At 43.0% G+C, this 23,006-nt stretch overlaps 1 protein-coding gene across 2 annotated transcripts in view; it reads right to left on the bottom strand.

The window, feature by feature from the left end:
• Ip6k (Inositol hexakisphosphate kinase) overlaps positions 1-12,069 on the bottom strand; it is a 29,434-nt gene extending 17,365 nt beyond the window's left edge. The window contains exon 1 of one of the 2 annotated variants that reach the window (XM_022081967.2): positions 11,564-12,069. The gene's annotated coding sequence lies outside the window, so the exon portion shown is untranslated. Of the gene's footprint in view, positions 1-9,295; positions 9,709-11,563 lie in introns of those variants that run through there. The other variant, XM_087342386.1, reaches the window with a different exon arrangement.
• Positions 12,070-23,006: the final 10,937 nt, after the last annotated feature.

Raw genomic sequence — 23,006 nt, 5'->3', positions numbered from 1 at the left:
CGGCGCAAAATCAACTTCTACGACGAGCGTCTGGGTTTCGTCTATTTAGCAAGTGGTGCCACCATTAGGCAGCTTTTAAAAGTGTTTCTAACGCTATAAACGAAACTAAAACGATGGACGAAAAGGGGTGAGAGATGAAACGAAATAAATCATCAGCAGGTGAATTTCAACGGGACTTACACGCACACTGGGGCAAAGCTCGATCATGTCCTCACCTGCAGGCAACCCAGAGGAAAGTTTCCAACCTCGACATCGGGGACACGCCCGACGCTTTGGCTGGTTAACGCGTTGCGTCAGTTCTCCGAACAAGTCACGAAGAGAGTTAGTTCCCCGGCGAAACAGGTTTCACTCGCCTCAAGCTATCTGCCCCTGTAATTGTTACGTAACACGCGTCTCTGTACGTCACAGACCGACAGTTAACTGCAGACGCAACGGGGACACTGTCTCGTCCGATTTATGTTAACACTTGCAACGAACGACCGTCCACATTTTTACCACGCGCGGAAAAGCCTCTGACAACAAACCTCGGTGAGAAACTGACAGTAGCAAATCAGGCCAAAAATGCTCTGGTGTTATGGAATCAGAAGGATGGATCATATTCTGGGGTCAATCCACGGACTCATGCCTTATTTGAGATCCATTTTAAAATTATCATCGCATCTGCATCCGCTTACATGGCCAGCACGTCTCACCGTCCATGGATTTACAATTAAGTTCATTACGCTTGTAAAAAAAAGTCTCGCTGTTCCACGTTCTCCGAAACGTCGGCCAATACCTGCCAGAGCATACGGTATTACATCCCATCTTCATCTTTAAGAACAATTTTCTGTATTCTGGTAGAAGATCATGTTCTCGTAGACTCGTAGGTAGATACTAACGTTTCGGCGAAACATACTGTCTCCATCTTCAGAGCGTCGGTTCTACCTATGAGTCTACACGGCGCCAAAAGTCACAATAACATAATCATCAATCTCGACGTTTTTCACAGTCTTGTCCAAGTTCACCGACGTTTCGGAGGTTCTTCCTGCCTCCATCAACAGGGTGACTCCGCTCTATTTGTGTTTTATACGGGTTCCCATAATACTGGATCCTCTTCCAAAACTTGTCGACACGAACGTCCGAGCACTACGCCAACAATTCGCCCGGGGCTGATAACACAGACGATTCTAATGCTCTGTTCTTATCAATGGAAGTTGTAAGTATTTATGGTGTTATGGGTAAGGGGAAGCAGCCTTGTCGTGTACATGTCAAGTGCAATACACCCAGACTACAGGTCAATAAAACCGCTGATAAAGAAACGACGACCTTGGATGTCAAAAGAAGTTCACCCATTCCTCAGCATCAGCTCAGAAACAAAGCGATTCTGTCTGTGCGCGCGCACACAATCCGTCGCCTCAAGGTTCAACGCGCATCTCACGTGAGGTCCTATAAACCCTGAAGTCCGTTAGGCGCACGAAATTCCCCAAGTTTCATTGTCGTCGGAGGCTTTCTTCTGCGTTGTTGCGAAGTTTTCGGCAACGTTTCAGAAGTCTTTGCTGCATCCATCATCAGGGCGATCGTCGGTAAACTTCTACCAGACTGCACGGTGCTACAACCGCGAACACGGCCATCTTAAAACTTACTTGCAATGCGAACTGTCGCAACGTCTTTATTGCAAAGGCGTGGTTCTGCCAAGTACAGCCGGGTACCGTTTACGGCTTATTCTGCCAGGTGAAAGCAATTCAGGGCTCTGCATCAGTAAACTGGTTCCTCAGCACTGCCAACATAAATAATTAACCCTTGCAAGCCGAAGATCTTCTAGACAGTATTTTAAGGATTTGGCCCGTACCGCGAAGAAAACACAACACTTCACCGTTACAAAGATCAACTGGTTAACGCTGTTTAAGAAATAATCGCTGGTTACGATGAGAATAATCTGATTAATATTTAAGAATCCAGTCCGTACCGCGAAGAAAACACGACACTTCACCATTACAAAGATCAACTAGTTAACGCTGTTTAAGGAAATAATCGCTGTTTATTCTGAGAATCATAGTTCGTCTGATTAATATTTAAGAATCCAGTCCGTACCGCGAAGAAAACACGACACTTCACCATTACAAAGATCAACTGGTTGACGCTGTTTAAGGAAATAATCGCTGGTTACGATGAGAATCATAGTTCGTCTGATTAATATTTAAGAATCCAGTCCGTACCGCGAAGAAAACACAACACTTCACCATTACAAAGATCAACTGGTTAACGCTGTTTAAGGAAATTATTAGATTCGCAATAAAAACAAAAATACAAAATTCAGAGTTGCCCATTGTTGGAAGAGGGAGATGTGGCTACCGTTTAGCTTTAAAGGGAGTAACGCCAATTCCACATTCATCCAGTGTTTCGTTTTGCGCTGCCGATTATTCTCGGAAAGTCCCTCAAGAGCATTTTCCAGACCCGTCTCTTTTTCTCCACAGACTACGGCACAAAAAAAAACTGGTTTACTCAACTGACTTTGGTCATAAACGCAAGAACTGAACCTCCCGAGTTCTAAGCAGCTTCGCATCGTAATTCATCTCCACATTTCTGCCTTTCGTCTCCCTCACTCCAAAATATTTCATTAAAAAAAAGATGTTGAAGTTTTCTGTGAGGTCCGCTCGCATTTAATTACAGCTCAAAGAAACATAAAAAACATAAAACTCTACTTTACATAATAAAAGTGTAACACAACGCACGCCATACGGCTTGGATAACTGGGTTCGACTCCCGACACTTGCATGTCCAGATCGGCTTCAGGAATCACCCAGAATGTGTGGAGCCTTATCTCCACGTCTGCCCTGATATTACTTTAACGTTTACCTTGGATATTATTCGAGTTTATTACGTGATTCCAGAAGTACCCTGTCGAAAGAAATCACTGGCGAGTCGATGGACGTAATTTTCCTCAATGCTTGGTGGCACGATCCTGATACAACAGCGCGTAAAGTAACGTAACGTAGTGTAACACGCACGTGTTCATGATTCCAGTGCGTGGAGAAAGTTGGGGTTGGGGAAAGGGGCGGAGAAAACAGTGAAAGCAAAATGCGTTGCGAGAAAGGGCAGGTATGTTGAACGAAGGGGGTGGACAGAAAGTTCTTCTGTGCCATTCACAGTGTTCGGGACGAATCTGTGCGCTCGACGTCCGTTAAAGTAAAAAACATCGGCAGTACTTGGTAGCTCTTTGTCCCAGTTTCCGTGGGAAATGTCTTTGGTTTGCACAGTACACGCGTTTCCATCCACAAACAAGCGAAAGACGTACGCGAAGCGGCGTAAAGCGATGTGAGTTGTGTTGAAAGTGGGACGAACAGATTCCACTCAAGCTGGAACGGAAACGCACACAAACGATGCGGGTAAAACGAGTGACCTTGGATGATACAAACAGCCGGCGGTACATCAACAATGGAAACTCTCCCACCCCCTCGGCGAATCCAACAGCAACAAAATAAATCACCAAACGATAAATTCGCAGCGTTCCTTAACCTTCATTCGAATGACGGCAGAGGAATCAAAATTTCATTCACGGAATAAATTAAACTGACAATACTTTGCTTCCCGACGGCTATCTGAAAACGTGAAGATCAAAATCGGAAACCGGCAACGTCTACGACCTTCAACAATGTGCTTACACAAAACGTAATGGCCGTCGGCCTGTAAAATGCCGGATGTTCGTTATCTGCGGTTGGATTCTTGGAATAAGAACACACAGCAAATTAGCGACGCCATTGACGTCGGAGGAAACGACACGAAATCTTTAAAGCACGGTGGAAATTATATGTACCACCCAATTTAATATTCAGTTCATTTTGCCCACAGCGCATTAACGGGTTTCGTATGATTCTCACTATAAACGATTATTTCCTTAAACAGCGTTAACCAGTTGATATGTGTAATGGTGAAGTGTAGTGTTTTCTTCGCGGTACGGGCTGGATTATTTAATATTATTCAGACGAACTATGATTCTCATCGTAACCAGCGATTATTTCTTTAAACAGCGTTAACCAGCTGATCTTTGTAATGGTGAAGAGCTGTGTTTTCTTTGCGGTACGGACTGAATTCTTTAAATTAAGATTTAGGTCAGCGTCCGTGCTTCACAAGCTTATAAAGGAAACGCCCAACCAGTGAAACGCGAAATGTTGCTCTGGGGATTTTCCATTCAGACAGACAGCGACCCAAGCAGCAGCAGAACATTCCACCCCCAACTTTAACGCAAAAAATAATTCCGACACGTCCTGGAATCCACCACCGAGAAGGAATCGATAACTCGGTGGGGCTCAGACCACTTGATCTGCGCCCGAACACAGAAGAGGGAGAGAGAGAGACGAGGGTGAACGCCAGCAATTCCCACAGCCTCCTGTTACGTGTACAATCTGACCACAAAACCACAATTTTACCTCTTGTTTTGTACGGGTTATTATTATTATTTAGTGTTCTGTCTGACGACAGGTCCATATGAACAGGATCCTTCCATCCTTTTCTCGGACTGGGACCTGTTCATATACGTTCTTGGCAGATGATCCAGAAGTGGTTTGCCATTGCCTTCTTCTGTGTGTGAATGGAGTAATTGTTGGGATGCCACGGAGAAACCGGGGAAGAAGCCCCCGGAGGAAAACTCCGTGTTGCCTAGACCACAGCCTTGCCCAACACAAGTTATAAATTCGGGCACCGCCGGGAATCGAACCCGAGACCCCAGGATTACAAGGCCAGCGTTCTAACCGCTAGACCACCATGGCGTACTAAATGACAACTATTATTATTATTTAGTGTTCTGTCTGACGACAGGTCCATATGAACAGGAACAGGATCCTTCCATCCTTTTCTCGGACTGGGACCTGTTCATATACGTTCTTGGCAGATGATCCAGAAGTGGTTTGCCATTGCCTTCTTCTGTGTGTGAATGGAGTAATTGTTGGGATGCCACGGAGGAAAACTCCGTGTTGCCTAGACCACGGCCTTGCCGTGCGATACTCAAATTAAAATGACACAGAATGGCGCTGTTATTTTGAGAACAGGGTACCGAGGACCAATGAGGATTTCCGTGATCTTCAATCACCAAATAAAATTAAGACCATCAAATCAAGCGAGATCAATTGACTGTGTCTGATTAAAATTCATACGAAGTTCTAATCGGAACCCCAGAAGGGAAGCGGCCACTTGGAAGACGAAGACTAAAAGGGAATGATAACATTAAACTAGATATTAAATAAATTGTATCGGACAGCGTGCTAAGATTTGTGGAGGTTAGTTAAGATCAAACCTAGCACTAAGACGCCTGACGCCAAATAAGACCAGACAGATGATAAACGTCGTTAAACACCGTTTTATCAGCCGTCAATTAGCTTCGTTTACCGCGTGCCAAGGGCATAAGACAACGGCAATGACGGATTAACAAACAAACCTGGGGTAAATCTTAACGTGAACCCCACGGGGTCGCGAAAATTAATCAAGCAATGAATTAGGTTTCTGCACTGACTGTACTGAACGCAAGCGTCGAAAACGCGGTTTATTTTACTTGGAGGATTTTACACACTCCAATTTCAGTTTGTATAGACTTCCACTAATGTTGAAATTAAATTTGGAACTGGCTTCGTAAACAGACTCGCGCGCTGCTTACGATCCGAAAAACATTCGCCCAGAAACCGGTCCAGGGTCAGATCAGCCAATCACAAGCGAAAGTGAATCCTAGACACGTCGCTATTCTCACGCAAATTCTTAGCGGTCCTCTGGGGGTATCCCTGCGTTGCGCCACGAAGCCACCCCCATCGCCATTGGGAAGTCACACGGGGGTTAGTTTCGACTTGTCCATATCGATTAGCTCCTTCAGCAAGCGTGCGCCCCTTCAGATGGAATCTTTCAAATTCCTCTGAAGCGCCTGTTTCTCCGCACATGAGAACTTCCACCCTCCCGCCACCTTATTTCCTCCAGGTCTGATTATCCCCTCTCAAGTAACCTCAGACTTTGTTCTTCGTACAAATAAAATCTGACTTGACTCTGGAGCCAGTCACGTGTCGTTGGTATGACAACGTGCTAATTGGTCGGGGGGGGGGGGGGGGCAGAAGAACTAGGAGAAACGCCTTCTTCAGTGTCACTTCATCCGTCAAGAATCTCACTAGAACTCACTGGGGAGTGAACCGATGGTACAGTTTACTAGACGATTAGCTTTTCAGAAGTTCACAGGTTCAATGCCAAACGTCGCCATTAATCTTAAAAATACAAACTGTCGGTACAACGGCAAACAAACAGCGTCAAGATGATCAGAACCTCTAAGCGTCGTGTAGGTGCAAAAATACGTCAGACAACGCTGGCAGGACTTCGCCTTCACCCCTAGCTTAATTTTGAGTAAAGACACGAAAGAATGTGACGCTAAGTTCTTGGTCTATTTCGAGAAATGACGCGGGTTACACACGAGAGAAGCCAAAATTTCAAGAAAACACGAGCGAAAGGGCATGACGGGGCAAAATGGGGCCAGAAACATGACATGCCCTCGAAATTTTTCGTTCTGTGCGACGGAATCAGTATACGGGGCTGGGCAGTTAACTTCCGGTCGAGGTTCGAACGAGGCTACGGGAATGTGAGAACACGTCAGAATGGCGATGACCTCGGGTGTATTCCTGTGAGGTTACGAGATTAAAATTTCGACGATGGTCTTCTGGCTTGTAACGAAGGCCGTGTGGACTTCTCGGTCGATACCGACGTTTGGGAGGAACCTGCCGCCTCCATCCACCTACGAAATGACGCGACGTGATTGCCCAATCGACATTAAGCCGCTTTTGTTCTCAGAGCAGCGTCGCATTTCTGCCAGGGGTCGCACATGGTCTCTGCCCCATTTGCATGAGCTGACCCATCTCCAGTGGCCTGAGTCACAGAACTCTGATAATGAGCGAGGAACCTTCTTCTGTTGTCTGCTCACTCGGTTACACTCGACGGGATTTGTTCTACCACGAGAACAAAGTTCGACTTTGTTCTATTTAACGTCGATTTATCAAGTGATGTAATGGCTACCTTCATAATCTGTACCAAATTCTGCCTTCTGTGATCAAATCGAGGCGGACACAAAAATTAATACGGGATGATGATAATATTAAAATGTATCTTCAATAAATATGCCTACTGTATGCCCAAGATAGGTTCTGTGTTCACGTTTTGAGACGCAAATGTTGTTAAATGAATCGATCTATCGATATTATTCACGCGAATCGTATTGGGCCTTGGAACACTACGTTTTGCATACAAATGACGTTCGGAGTCGACGAAGTGTGCACAGAACTTTCACGAAAGACATTTCAATGCCGAAGGAGTTGTTTTTAAAACTTCAGAACGAAATTTCTTTTCCACCAGCGCGATCAGTTTTTCTGGTAATGTAAATTACTGTGACATTTTCAACTGTCGTCGTAAAACTGTCATGGCCTACATTATTTAAACGTGCGCAACCGAACTGCATCAGATGAAGCCTCCGTGAAAGCGCAAAAATCGATTTATCCTTCACGTATAAAAGGTAAATCGAATTAGCATACATTCACACGAACATGCATATAAATTAGTTTACTTTCATTCAAAACGCTTGCCGGAAGATCCTAGATTTGGCACAGCCAAAACATCTACACCTGACACGAAAAGTTTATTTAACAATGGAACTACAGACCTGTACGAATTAGTTGTTCATTGTTGTAATGTCAGGACAAGGAAAAAAAAAGTCTGATAAATTTATTCTAATCCAACACACTGTCCGTCCACTTTAACGTACAAGCTAATCAAGAAATTCGCTATAGTATCAACAATAACCCATCACTAGACGTATATCATATCCTTCAGTATTACTTTTTAATAATATCCTCAATTCATGTTTTCCGAATAAAACATTGTCAACCCTTTCATGCGTGCTACATGTTCTGCCCATATCAAACGTTTCCCCAATGGAACTTGGGAGCGACCAGACATGACGCCATTAGACCTCCATTTTGTTAATTTCGTGCGAGGTAAACACAAATAATGCGAAATTATGCTAGGTAAATAATTTTGACAGTGTTTGTAGGAGAGCGTGTCAAAGGCTTAATCTCCAATTAACTTGCGCTAACCTTCTTGTTAATAAACCAGCAGCTAAATAAAAAAAGAAAGACAGAAGAAGATCGAACCGCGTTCCTGGACTCGCGTTTCAACTCGTCTGTTTTCGAGAATTAATACAGTACCAAAAAAAAAAAAATACACGCCAAGACTTGGATTCGAACCCGCGTATCGTGGCGTGTAGAAACGGAGCACCTGTCCGGACGAAATCTCTCCTACCCGGACATCAGCCGACGGAAACAGGACTCGGCCACTACGGGCTCTGTTACCAGCAAACAGCGGCTGATGCAACATCACACAACCAAAAAAAAATTAAATTTTCTTCCGCAGTGCTGCTGACCGATTCAAACCGGAAACAGAGCTCATGGAATCCTTGAACAGCAAAAACCAAGGTCTCTCTCATCACAGGACAATATCACAACCCCCCCCCCCCCCAGCACCCCGACCAACAATTACAAAGCTTGGCCGTGTGACCAATAAAACGCGTGACGAAAGCGATCACCTGTTTTGACCGTCACCTTATACAAGTACGAAATCTTATCGAGATGTGTAAAGATTAATTATCAGCTTCTTTGAAAGTTAAGTGCTTTTCTGAACTGCGTGTTTCCAGACGCAGAACGTGACTGGTTCACGCCAGTTTTAAGGCAGCAAATGTCTCTCCTCCTTTGTGACATGTTCAAGGACGATTCTCACAAAAAAATTAACTCGCGGATTTCGGTGTTAAAGAGCACGGACAATGAATTATTTATCTTCACCTTTCCAGCACTTTGTTTAATTAAGTTCAGACCCTCGGCTGTCACATTTTCCAAATAATGACACGAAACACCCGTTCTCCGAGACGATGAGGTCAGGTTGACCCCGGAGCCCTTAACCAGTCCCTAGATCGCGGTTCCTGTTTTTACGCTGGCAGGGCTCTCTCTCGCTGGTAACACAACTCATAACTCAATTCCGTTCGCCCCAAATCCCACCACTGAACATGATCCTTAATTCCTTCAATCCAATGTACGAAACATCCCACGTAAAATTGTCCTCCCATTTCTCCCAGTCAGCAGGGAAAGTAGTGAAAGTTGTCGCAAAGCTGCAAAAACATCGCGGAAGAGTACCGCGTACGCTGAACGTAAATCGGGACGGACTACGACGACAATTTTAAGAGCGTCAAAATGGTGACCACTAGAACCGCGCACAGTTGATAATTAACAATCTGCAACACTTGTTCACACACCTTGATTTGTCGGGCTGTTGGAGTAAATAAAATTACGATGTGCAATGTTGGCTCAGATAAAAGCCGGGCTATCACATCCTCTTGCAATGACGCAACTCGGGCACACGAGTTATGATTCACGGCGTATCCACAGTTTCAGCCTTGCGTTCTCGAAGCTTCGGTCCCTGTCTTGTACAAACAGCAGCTATAGTATTTCGCTGTGTCGATTTGCGTCTGTTTTCCTTTCGAATCAGGTGAGGCAAATTGCTTTTGCCTTGCCAAAACAACTCACAATGACATCCGCAAGGTGACTAAATCTCGTTGTTTACGGCAAAATCTCAATGAAAGGTGAAAGCTGATCGTTGCGTGTTACACAGAAGTTGAATTAACTTCCTGGTTTCAAACGACGAAACGGACTGGCTGGCTGATCAATACACGAGCCACGGTGTCCAAACAGACTGATCCCGTGGTCACACCTGACTGTTCTGATCTCAGGTTTGATTTATCTCATTCTAGTCTTTCTGATTCGACAGCAATGAAACTCAGTCCGCCCAACTTCACATTTTCTAAACGTGTCCGTTTCGATTTCAAAATCGAGTGTTGCACAGATCCATTGTTAGATATCTTTCTATCAATTACTTCAAAAATACACTGTCAGAAAGCCCAAAAAGTCGACAACGCGCAGAAACAAATCAAAACATAAGTACGATTTTCGTCGAAAACTTTCCAAATGCCGATGCCGATACGAAGATGGCTGTCTTCCGGCCCGTAGCGTCGCGTAGTCTCGTACAAACCCAGAAGGCAGCCATCTTCTTACCACCGTGACAACCTCAAACACCACTTAAAAGCCTCTATAATGTGCATTTCGTAATACGTATGTCTAACAAAAGTTAAAGTTACATTCTTGCTTTGCATTTTCGTTTCTAAGTCGGTTTCGCTTCATTCAAATTCAAGTGAACATTATAATTAATTCTATACTCTCGAGGCCGCATTAATGTTCCCACAAAGTTCTCCATACAATCAAGACTCAGTTTTCAAAAGGCCTTCATGCATTTCCCAATCTGGGTGCAGTATAACACGCGAAACTTTTAACATCTGGGTCAGTGAACAGAGCGCATGTGTACACGAACTCGTAAAACACGCAATTTCATAAAATGCGTTGTTTTTTCAACCGCGTATCTGTCGTTGGTCTTGATGTTCACTTATCGTAGATACAAGTCTACTGACAGCAAAATCGATCAAAAAGCAAATACTGAAATCAATTAAACTACCCCACGATAGAACACTTTCCTCCACTGCTTAAGAGCAACACACTTCATGTCCGATAAGTAATCTTGTAAGGATGAAATTCAATTTGGGCTGAATATAGAACAGAATTACGCAGTATGAGGACGGACAACACGGACGGAGACTTTCCCCCAAAGATTAAAGTGGATCTGCTATTACCAAATTTTATTTAAATCTATTTTCGAAATAACCTATACATGGGTAAGCCATTAAGAATTCATTTGAAGCAGTTTCCACGCCAGTGAACAACGACATTTTAAATTCAAATGCTTTTCTAAACAGTTTCATAAAAGCAGTGAATGTGTCAGACCTGTTTTGCTGCTGCTGCTTCTTTGTTACACTGTTGATACAATAAAAACAATAATTCCCCGATTTTTGAGTGTGCTGTAATATACTGTTGTTATTGTCGTCAGCAACGTTTGCAACTGTATTATGTTTCTTTAGAGTCTTGCTTCTTACACACTGAAATCCTTTCGGAATGGCGATTTCTAAGAACGTCTGTTTTATCACACACATAATTTATAACTCGTTTCTAAAACGGTATTAACCAAATTGGCCTGTAAACTTCAATGGATATCATAAACAATGGCTCAATTGAGAAACAGCAAATACACCGCGAAGGCCAGCATTCACGGTATGGGAACTTGACTGACCTACTAATAATAAAGCAGAAATTTAGACAGTTCACAGGACTGTAAAGCTATTCTCAAATCATTACCAAGAAGTTAAACTCGTGTGGTATCTAAAATTTAATTTCGGGATAAAGTCTGTAACATAAGTTATTACAACTTAACCCTATGTCATTACGTAGATTAAAAAAACAACTAACCTCTCTCTCTCTTCATAACGATAAATTCCTTTCCATGGCTAAATTTTAATATAAAACGCCTTTTTCACGTCCCAAACGTTTCGAGGTAGGGAAAATATAAGTAGTAAGTCCCCACCAGAACCATTTTGAAAACATGGTCCGAAGACAAATAAAATTTATTGTAATTTATTTACCTGTTAGTTCAGAACGTCCTTGCCAGGCTGATGCTTCGTTCTGGTAATAAATCCTGAACCACAAAATCACAGGTCACTCACTCTAACCTCTAAAATCGATCAAAACGTCTTTACAAAAGAAACAAATTGAACTAAAGCAGCACAAACACGCAGTGTGCGTCCCACTAATTCGTAACCTCACAATCTCCTTTGTGAAGAAAAATGGCTGCCCGTCATAACCTTCGTGAAACACTAAAACGATTGAACTGAAGCCTGTAGTTAAGGAAAAATAAACTTCCAGGTGTACTGAAAGCAAATTAAAATACAATTGGGCTAAATATCATTCACTAGTACATGTTCGACTGTAAAACTTTGCAAAACTCCAGCTTTCTGTCAACTTCCCAAACCACACTTCATCACGCATCTATACACATTCGAGTCCTACTTCAAACTGCTGGCAAAAATGAATAGCCAAGCCATATGTTCAGCACGCAGGCGCATTCGGTTCTCACGGCCCGTTCTTCTCCACCCGACCCCTTCCAGTGATACAACGAACCAGTTATTTGTAACAGCTGGCGGGTCACGTGTTCACAGAGTACCAACCCAAAGATAACTCGTTTGTTCTACGGCACATATCACAGATGAGCCTGGAGTAAAGGTCAATGTTAGTTTTCAGCTGCAAAATTGATTGTGACGCTAGTGTAAATGAGATGATAATTACTATCAGCAGAAAGTATTGACGCGTGAAAATGCCCAACAAACTCCAAGGAGCAGAGTCCTTTTGGAGATGTCAACAGTGTGCGAAGCTAGAGAAGAAATTCCCTGTCCGTATTAAGCCCGAAGGTTCATTACCGTGCTCACAAGAGCCCGCCACCAGCCAGATGAACCCAGTCCCAACTCAACATGCTACTTTCCGGGTGAGTTCATTCTTCACTTCCGACTTTCCAGCCGAAAGTTTCTGACGTCATCTATGCGTGCTACATGTCTTCTTGATTTTATCATTCTAATATATTAAGATGACTGTCTTCTGGGATGTTGCATCGTGTAGTCTGGTTGACCGACGTTCCACCAACTCTGAAATGTCGGTTAATTTCTACCAGAATTCTATCACAATAAATAAAGACTGAACGGGTTATTTCTCACGTTTATGTATTGTTGACAAATTATAACGTAAAACATTTTGCTTCATATTAATTGCAATTCTTCTGGAGTATCACATTTATTCTAAAATAATATTATATTTCAGATTATCCTTAAAAGCAATCCAATCCCAAAGTATTACTTCTATCTGTATAGACAGAATAATACAAATCATAAATCATTAACTAACATAAATTGTGCATGGTCGCCGACAGTACAGAGTCAAACTTCCCTTCTTTGACAGCAACTAAAGTTACTTTACTTTAACTTTATCCAGAGTAATTTTAATCGGAAAAATTCGTGCTGATTTACTCACATAATTCCCACAACAATCAGCGATTATTTCCTTAATCAGTGTTAACCAGTTGATCTTTGAAATGGTGAAGTGTGGTGTTTTCTTCGCGGTACGGACTCAGTTTTTTTAAATATTAATCAGACGAACTATGATTCTCACAATAAACAGCGATTATTTCTTAAACAGCGTTAACTAGTTGATCTTTGTAATGGTGAAGTGTCGTGTTTTCTTCGCGGTAAGGAATGTCAACAGATATTTGTTTACTCGGCATTGATGTGGAACACAACAATGCCGAGTACAACACAACAATGCAGAGTAACAAATAACGCTTCACAACAAAGAAATCAAAAAATATCAACCCAGTCGCATTATCACTGCTCCAGAAGCAGCACATCGCATTCTTAAGAATTGACTAACAGTTGGCCTAAAACATCAGGAAAGTGAAAGAAGAAGTTATCAAGTATTTGAAGTACCAACTCCAACAACTCCAACAAGGTAAACTGATACTCATTCGATATATTACGATTACGAAAACTATTATGAAAACTGACTTTATGATCGATTTTAAGACGAGATTTGCAGGGGTAGGGCTGTACGTAGAAAGTTGACTGACCAAGAACAGATGGCCTCTGAACAGCGACGTAAAGAACTACAACATCAGACATATTTAATAAATAAAGAAAAGCGAAGGGAGATTTACATTGATAAACGAGACCACATTAACGACACATGTAGAAAAACAGACGAAGATTTGAAAGGGTTTGATTGGACGTAGAAAGCTGACTGACCAAGAACAGTTGGCCTCTGAAAAGCGACGTAAAGAACTAATCCATCAGACCTATTTAACAAATAAAGAAAAACGAAGGGAGTTACATTGATAAACATAGAAAAACGTATACAACAAGAACAGAAGAGAAAAAAAAGAAAAAACAGACGAAGATTAGCAATGTTGTTGCTGGACGTAGAAAGTTGACTGATCAAGAACAGATGGCCTCTGAATAGCGACGTAAAGAACTAAAACATCAGAACTATTCAACAAAAAACAGAAGATTTGCAAGGGTGGGGTTGGACGTAGATACTTGACCAACCAAGAACTGTTGGCCTCTGATCAGCAACGTAAAGAAGTAAAATATCAGATTACAGAAAGCGCTCCGAAAGGATTAGCCATCGTTGTCGTCAAAAAATGACGTCATCAACAATATCACCTTATATTTGTTTATACACTGGGGTTAGTTTAGTGTCTTACTCAAGATTTTAAAACGCAACCAACCCACTTCGGGGGGTTGGTCAAGTGTTTAAACCCCCCATTCGGGGGGGTTAGTTTAGTTTCTTACTCAGGGGTTAAAACACTTGAATGAGACACTAAACTAACTCCCCTTCGGGACTAACCAAGGTTGGTTGCGTTTTACAAACTTGACCAACCCCCCCCCCCCCCAGGAGCTCCGAAAGGAGCGCCCTGCTCTAGTAATAATAATAATAAAGGCAGGGCACAGCGCTTATCAGCCGTGCCTCAAATAGAATCCCGAAGTGATACGGCCTCTGCCTCTGCGATGTGTTTCGTAATGTCCACTTTGGTACGTGACGCTGTCGTCTCTCAGATGATTATGAAACTTAAAAATGTCAGCCTTGTACCGCTGAATATCGCGGACGATCCACGAACAACACGCAAATATCACGGAGTCAACATTATTTTCCCCCTGAGAACATAGTTTTATATCACAAACGAAGGTTAAAAAAATCACAGCTGAAAAGACAGGATGTCGTGACAAATACTAAGGAAAGTTCCATGTATCTTTTGAGATGCTAATTCTTCCTGGGACAGTAGAAGATTGCAGGCTTCCCAGGAATATGAATCCCGAAAGTTCACGGGTGTTTTCACAGAACTCGACTGTTTCCTTAGGCATTTCAGTCGCCATGTTACAAACATTTTATTTTAACTGAAAACTACATTTCTTTGTAATTCTGCGTCACTTACTTTTCTCCACGTGCATTTGCTGCAGACGAGCAGATTTGTACTCCGTGTAAAACACCGGACAAGAAAGAAAAAATTATGCAATAATTTCGTAATTTTCGGTATGCACGTGAAAGCTACAATTTGCGTTCTTCAGGCGACGAAAGAAGCGGACAGGAACGACCTCCTTATTATGCGTTCGTGTTCTTCGTTCGAAGAACTCACAGAATAAGAAGTGCAGGAAATGCAGAGGCGCTTTGGGCTACGCGCCATGTTTTATTACAGGCCGGCTACCTCGGCTAGACTCTTTCAACTCGGTCTGTCTTCGGCTACGAAGCGATTGGAATCTGCCGCGAACAGCTGCAGACGGGGTCATCATTCAACGTGACGACCTCTCCTCGCTACTCGTGCAGTTGGGAGTGGTCAGGGTAAGACAACAAAAGCAAAAAACACAAAAACAATTTATCATCATGGCCGCCAAGATTCGCGCTGCAGAGACTGACCGACAGCGCGCGAGAGGACTGCACGCCGCCGAGTGGACACTTGCAGGACTATTTCTGCGTTGAAATTCGAAGTTGTTACCTCCAGGCCTCGGACGCCAAGCCCCTGCCAAGGCATCGCTCTTCGTGGGCAGCCAAGTGACCCCAAGGTTTGTCTTAAAAACCACGAAATGCATAAAATTCTGTTCCTCGCTGCTGGCTTCCGAGATATTCTGCACCTTTGCCCCGTGTCACCAGTACAATGCTCGTAACCAGCCACCCAGTACGTCATTCTGACATCGTCGAGTTCGCGGAATAACGCACAGCTGATACGTCATCATCAAACACGGGTCCGTGAGGCAGACATCGACTCCTCCACGCCCCGGAAAGCGACGATGACATTACCGCGTTGCCATGGCAACACGACCCTGGCAATGGCCCAGATGGGGGCGTTCATCGATTCTTCCTCCCACAAGTGACACAGAATATTCCCGAAGACTCAATGTTTAACTGCATGGAGCGAAGGCCTTCTTGAGAAGCTGATAGTTGTTCAGATGCCCAGGACTCACCACCTTCCATGAAACCCGAAGGTCTATTACTGTGTTCACAAACGTCCACGGAGTCCGACGTTAGGTCTTGAAGGTGTGGAGGTGTTCGGGCCCCCTCTCCCCCCCTCCCAAGGCCCCGTATTCCAGGGGACGAGACAAAACAAGTTTTTCTTCGTTACATTTTATTTCTTGATTAATTTATATGCACGTTCAGTGGAAATACATTTTCAACGGACACGTCACTTGTAATTTGAATAGGCGAGAGTTACTTCATTTTCGAGTAGTTTAGATGTTCGTCTTTTATCTTATCTTATTTTGCATTATGATTATCGAAACATGTTCGTACAGATAGAACATCGTATTTAGTGCAATGTTCCGAGAACAAAAATTCAAAAACAACGACATCTGATAACAGAATTCTCAACTAATGGCCTTCATCGGCGATTAACAAAAGAAAGCCGTTCGTTGCCATGGACAAAGTCAAGGCTTAAAAAAACAAGTAATTGTTCGTGGATGAGGATAAATTTCGACTGGATTCTGGGTCAATGCCTTGCCCGTGAGTCCTTCTCAAAGGATAAAATGGGATTTGAGACGAGAAAGTGTGACGTAGTAAAAGATGGAAACAGGGAAATTTTTTTTATGAATGTTGAAAAAAAGTGATTTGGAAAGTCAACGTGATTTAGCGGTAATCCGTGTTGCACTCTGTTCAAATGGTAGCGAGTCTCGTCGGAAAAGCCGAAATAACATGGCGCACGGGATGAATTATTTTTCATTGTTCTCCTGTGACGTCATGTTTCGAAGGGACGGAGATGAAAATGGGAAAAGGACTAACAAAATGGATGACAGGGGATGAGAGGCGAAGATTCCGTCATCGTAAATTTCGACGAACTTTTCACACTAACTGACGAACACAGTCATTAAAATGAGCCAAAACGCTTAAAGCAAACGCAAGAAACTGTATTTCCCTTCATTCTTACGAAATTTTCGAGGGAATTAGCCCCTTCCTTCCCCAAAGATGTTGACCTCGTTGCCTAGTAACGAAACTGAGTGAGCTATTTTGACTCAAACTGGACCGATATGGATCAAACACTGAAAAATGTTTACTTTCTCGTAAAATGTCTCTATAGACGGGCAGGACCTCTCAGTCCCGCGTTAATTTAATTCTCTTTTCGCATAGAAAGTGCAAAGGTCAGAAAATTCATGGAACTCGTTTGAAATCCAATCGGGATACTACGTTAAAACAATCGCCTGCTGATTTGCTTTTGTTCTGGAAGTTACTCGCTGCGCTGTCAGGTGTCACCTTATCGGCTGATTCGTGTCTCTGAATATAGCCACGGAGCGCTGATTAGACGGCGACTTTCCGAAGGCCACGCAAAACAGCAGAAGTGTTAACTCCGCTAAAGGACACTGCGAAGTCTATCAGTGTGTGGCACGTAAACCTGAGATAGCGGCTACATGAAAGGCAGAAGGACAAAAGACGGTGATTTTTAATTGATAACTATGTCATTATCATAATCATTATCCTGGTCATCCGATATCTTCGCCAAAGATGGCGCATGATATGAACGTTGTAGCCGATTTATTGATTCCTCACACATTTTAAAAGTATTTTAACAGACAATTTACACACGATCAAGACAAATTATACCCCGTTATTGCCAGTCCACCCAATTTTCAGTTTTTTACGATTTTAAATAATTTTTTTAACGATTTTACGCACTTTATGCAACGCGAACAAAACGAGCCGATAATACGTAGCGCCAAGAAGAGAGAAAAATCCGCTGGCTGCAATATTCATCTTCATTCCCTTCTTGAAGAGCCTCCATGTTCTACGTAATTCTTGCTTGTAGTTTCACGAATTTTGAACCCGCTAAAACGTTCAGCGCCCTGGTAAATAACTCTTTGGGTTTGAACTGTCCTGAGGATTCAAGTTTTGTCAACTAGACGGAGCGCGCGATATGTGAGCGGTCTCAAAATTACGTCATTGCGTTACGTAATGCGTCTTTCGTCAAATCATTACGTCATCCCTCTCACACCAAATCTGAGGCGTGTAATCGTCGTGTTGTACCGTGTTTCTGAACACAGATCAAAGCAAGAACAATGAAATGGCCTTTCCATGTAGCACGCGTGTTGTTATTCAACTGCTTTGTGTTTTTTTTATCAAAGCAACGAAATTTTATCACCTGCGAGCTTTTTCTTTTTGAAAATCCTGACCATCTGGGGGCACTGATGGTTGTAGGCGGAAACTGTGTCGTTCAATTACGCACTGCGATTTGAACACATGGCTCAGGTGCTCGTTTCGTCATAGAAAGTTTAATTTGTGGGCGTGTAATTTCGCTCGTGTTCCTCGTGACAGAGCAGAGATCACAGATAACGCACGGATTGAGGACTTCAGAAACACCTCGCCGGATGGGCGGGGCGTGCAGCAGGTATGACCGATGAGAAATGCGAATGAAATGTTGATTAGAAAGCGTAAGATGAAACGAACTCACAAGACCCAAATGTAGATGCGTTGACAATGAACCACAGACAGACGTCTTTACCTTTAGACATAAGTAAAACCACGTAAATGCCTTCGCACAGATGAAGACCAGTCGTTCAGGGACGCAAAGCGACGGACAGCGTCGTCTGCATAATTCCTTAACAACTCGGAGTTACACGTAAGTCTTAGCTGGCCACAAATCAGGACAAAATGAGATCAGCAAGCATTTCCTTCCTGTTGTTGGAAGCTGATCACTTCCAAGGTCGGATCTAGGGCTGCGTCACGATCAATTTGCGCAGTTGGAAACGTAGAAATCGCGTTGCCTTGACGCCGAGACCAAGACACGCGTGTCTGTGACCAACGCACGTTTACATTCGACACTGGTCCCTCGCCTGACTGTCTTCGACGCGCTACCTCATAATTCTTCGTCGCGAACACCAGCACGTGGTCTTACGACGTCCCAGTCTCGTTCATGCTTTCGCAAGTTTCGGAGGAAAATATCACTGCCATCTTTAAGAATCCATGAAAGAGACAAAGAATATCTTTCTTTGAGATACTTAAGAGAAATGAAGCTTAAAACTGGGGCTCGTGAACTGCCTTTAGTCACGGCCTTCTATACATTGAAACTGTCGCGTTGCCAGAAATAAGGCGACGGACAAAATGTTTCCTGTAACAAGTGTCACACGAAAAGCAACTTTGGAACTCTTTTATGTGCAGTCAGAAGCGGCTCAAAGTATGTCCGTGAAAGGAAGATGGCTGTGTTCTGGTAGAAGTTTACCGGTGTTTCAGAGGCCTTTGCCGCCGCCATCATCAGGGGCCACGAAAACCTCAAATCTGCATGTCTGAGAAAGGTTTCATGATCCAAATGGCAAGAAGTCTGTTCTACAAAGACAATTAATCACTTCTGTATCATAAGCTAGAAGTCCACAAGAAACTTCCTTTATAAATCACACGAAACTCAAACGAGAGTAGGAAAGTTTAATTTGTACGCAAATAAAATAAGGATGTTCTTAAATTTGTTAAAACAAACCACAAGATGCCAACAGGATGTTTAAAACATCACGTAAACAGCAAATAAAATCATTTAAATACCCATTTTATAAACTGTGGAAAGTTTTGAACAGTTCACTCAATGAAGATGTCTTCTGGTAAGAACTGACCGACGTTTCAGGGGCACCAGTTCGTAGTCAGCAGCAAGCAGTAAGTTTTCTTTTCATGTACAACAACGGAATGCAAATTTTATGAGACCTTGTTCCAAATTTAGAAACACGTTCCTAATCTGCTCATTATAATCAGAAGTAAACAATGTGTAGAATCAGCATCACAACGCGCATGCTCAGTTTGACGTCATTACTGATAACGGCCGCGCTGTTTAGGAAACAAATGAAATATTAATTACGATTCACCTGTGGCATTTATTCACTTTGGATAACAGAATTTGTCGGTCGGCTAAAAAATGCAACGGTTTACGCTGTTCTAACCTCCTGAATTCTGCGTTTCGCCCACAAAGTGCATTTTTGTGTTTCGTACGATTCTCGTTTCAAACAGCGATTATTTCCTTAAACAGCGTTAACCAGTTGACATATGTAATGGTGAAATGTGGTGTTTTCTTCGCGGTACGGACTGAATTCTTTAAATTTTTTCACGATCTTCGGCTTCAGCCTTCACTGAACCTATCTGTACCAGGACAAGCGAGCACTGCCTGGGGACCTTTGTAGCCACAAATCGGAGTTTGCCTCTCGCCACCCCCCACCCCCCACTTTCTGTTCTTTTTCTGCCCCTCCTTGGCTTCAAAGGGATAGTAAACGGGAATTGTACAAGTTGAGTGCGGGTGTTTTCCAAAAGTTGCAGATCCCTGTCATTGAATCGCTTACATCATCGCTCGGAGCAGATCCGCGTGCATCAAGGAACGCGTCTAGGCACATCCGAGATATCTTTGAACGCTCCTGACTAAAAACAAACACAATTTGCTAAAAAAATACATAAAAATGTGTGAACGGGTTCAGTAGCTGCATTAATGAACTCGTCAAGAAGTTTTAATAAACTGTGTTCATTTATGGCCCTTTGGACCCCGAGTCGGCAATCACGGCCCTCAGCCCTAAAAAGATGAGCGCACCTCAAGAACCAGCTCTCGATTAATAAACAGATTCAAGTTCAGCCGCGAATATGCCAGAAACATATTCATAAACGTGCAGAGAGCTTCATCTTCGAACCGGGTTTATTACCCAGTAAGTCGCTCCAAGATTAGAACATGGCAGAAGGCCAGCGAGTGTCAGTTTTCATTATGCCCCAGCTAGTATTCTGCCCAACTGCCAGGACCAAAAACAACTTCCCAAATTCCAACAACACTGAACCGGGCAAGCAACAAGTTAGGAAATACACGCATTGCGTAACAATTATGCAGCGGTCTCAGCACCTTTAGAATTTTTACTCATGAATCGTGTAATTTCTGATGCTTTTCTTTTGTGTCTTACTGTACTTATTTGTTGCTGTGACACTGTAAGGTCTTTCATTTAAAAAACGGAAAAGTACGGGGCAAACAAACTTTCTGGAACGTCGGTATACAGCAGTGATCTCCTCGACTCAACGCCAAGAAAACCTGAAATTTAATCTGAACCTGGATGTTTCGACACCGAGCGCGTCTGTCTTCCCTTACCTAACAGGTGGAAGTCAGTTCACGAGAAATCCCCGCTCGGGGATTTCCCTGATACGCAGAATAGTTCATGGCACTCTGGTGGCGAGGCTCACAACTTGCGTGAAACGCCTCTGACCGAGTAATCGTTTAAAGTACAATGTCAACTTTTTACGTGTCCCACCCGCTTCAACATTCAACACCTCTTTCGTACGATTCTCTGAATAAACAGCGTTAACCAGTTGATATTCGTAATGGTGAAGAGATGTGTTTTCTTCGCGGTACGGACTGAATTCTTAAATAATATTTGTACGAGCTCAGCTTCAAAGGGTTAATTGGCGTCATATTCCTTATTATTTCCTTAAACGGCGTTAACCAATTGATCTTTGAAATGGTGAAGAGTTGTGTTTTCTTCGCGGTACGGACTGAATTCTTAAATAATATTTGTACGAGCTCAGCTTCAAAGGGTTAATTGGCGTCATATTCCTTATTATTTCCTTAAACGGCGTTAACCAATTGATCTTTGAAATGGTGAAGCTTTGTGTTTTCTTCGCGGTACGGACTGAATTCTTAAATAATATTTGTACGAGCTCAGCTTCAAAGGGTTAATTGGCGTCATATTCCTTATTATTTCCTTAAACGGCGTTAACCAATTGATCTTTGAAATGGTGAAGAGATGTGTTTTCTTCGCGGTACGGACTGAATTCTTAAATAATGTTTGTACGAGCTCAGCTTCAAAGCGTTAATTGGCGTTATATTTCTTATTATTTCCTTAAACGGCGTTAACCAATTGATCTTTGTAATGGTGAAGCGCTGTGTTTTCTTCGCGGTACAGACTGGATTCTTAAAAAACGCTTTAACGAAATTTGACTTCAAAGGGAAAAGGTTCAAAACAAAGGCGGATATGTCCAGCGTCCACACGAAGTGTTTTGCAACCAACATGACCAGCAAACAGCGTAATTATCGAACTTACGTGGAGCCTTGCACAAGGTTGTTTTTCTGCACAATAGCCTTGATACCCTTACACCGACGAAGAGAGGTTACTAGGAATCCGGTGGCCATGAACGACGTCTGTTGCCATGCAGTCTGACAATTGTCCGCAAATTGCGAAACAATTGAAATGAGATGACGAGTCACGCAGTGATGTTGCCCCCCCCCCCCCAAAACACACATGCACTGCCTAATCTTATCGTGAGACACGCCACACACATGCGATTACGGTATGAAAATGATCACTGTTTGCAGCGAAAATCACATGCATAATTAGTTATTGTCGAAGCAGGTGGTACAGAGGGTTAAGCACTCTAATAAACGCCATAAAGAGACTTAATAAGTATTCAGCTGCAGAAGGGTCTTTCGGGAACTACAGGTCATTGTCAGATCGTAACAAACAAAACTGTTTTGAATGTTTTTTCGACGACGCTAAGCGACCAAGGGCTTGTCCGGTTGCACTGGTTCTAACCGATTCCTAGAAACCTTGAGAAGCGGAGTGACAAAGCGACTCGTTTCTAGAGCACTGTTTGGAGGACAAGAGCGGAGGCTCCTCCACTGAACACAAGAAACAAGTCTAACCCTTTACAGCCCAGTGGTAACTATATGTACCAGGTGCTTCAACAATCAACTCTTCATTCTGAATTTTATTTTGTACGATTCTCAGAACAAACAGCGATTATTTCCTTAAACAGCGTTAACAAGTTGATCTTTGTAATGGTGAAGTGTCGTGTTTTCTTCGCGGTACGGACTGAATACTTAAAATCAAATTTAGACGAGTTTCGGCTGTAAGTGCAGCTGACACAATGCTCCACCAATTTTAAATTCACTGTGCGCGACGTTCCTATGAAATAAATGTCACTATTTGTGCAGCATCGTCAAATAACGTAGGAGGTTTCTGTGTCCTGGCAATTCGAATTCACGTGGAAGCCATTAGCGTTGTCAGA

Source organism: Zootermopsis nevadensis, unplaced genomic scaffold (genome assembly GCF_977971745.1).
Source record: "Zootermopsis nevadensis isolate Lab colony 2312 unplaced genomic scaffold, Znev_1.0 Znev_ptg000003l, whole genome shotgun sequence".
Classification (NCBI taxonomy): Eukaryota; Metazoa; Arthropoda; class Insecta; order Blattodea; family Termopsidae; genus Zootermopsis; species Zootermopsis nevadensis.
The sequence above is the reverse complement of the archived record's forward strand: the minus strand, read 5'-3'. Positions and strand labels throughout refer to the sequence as shown.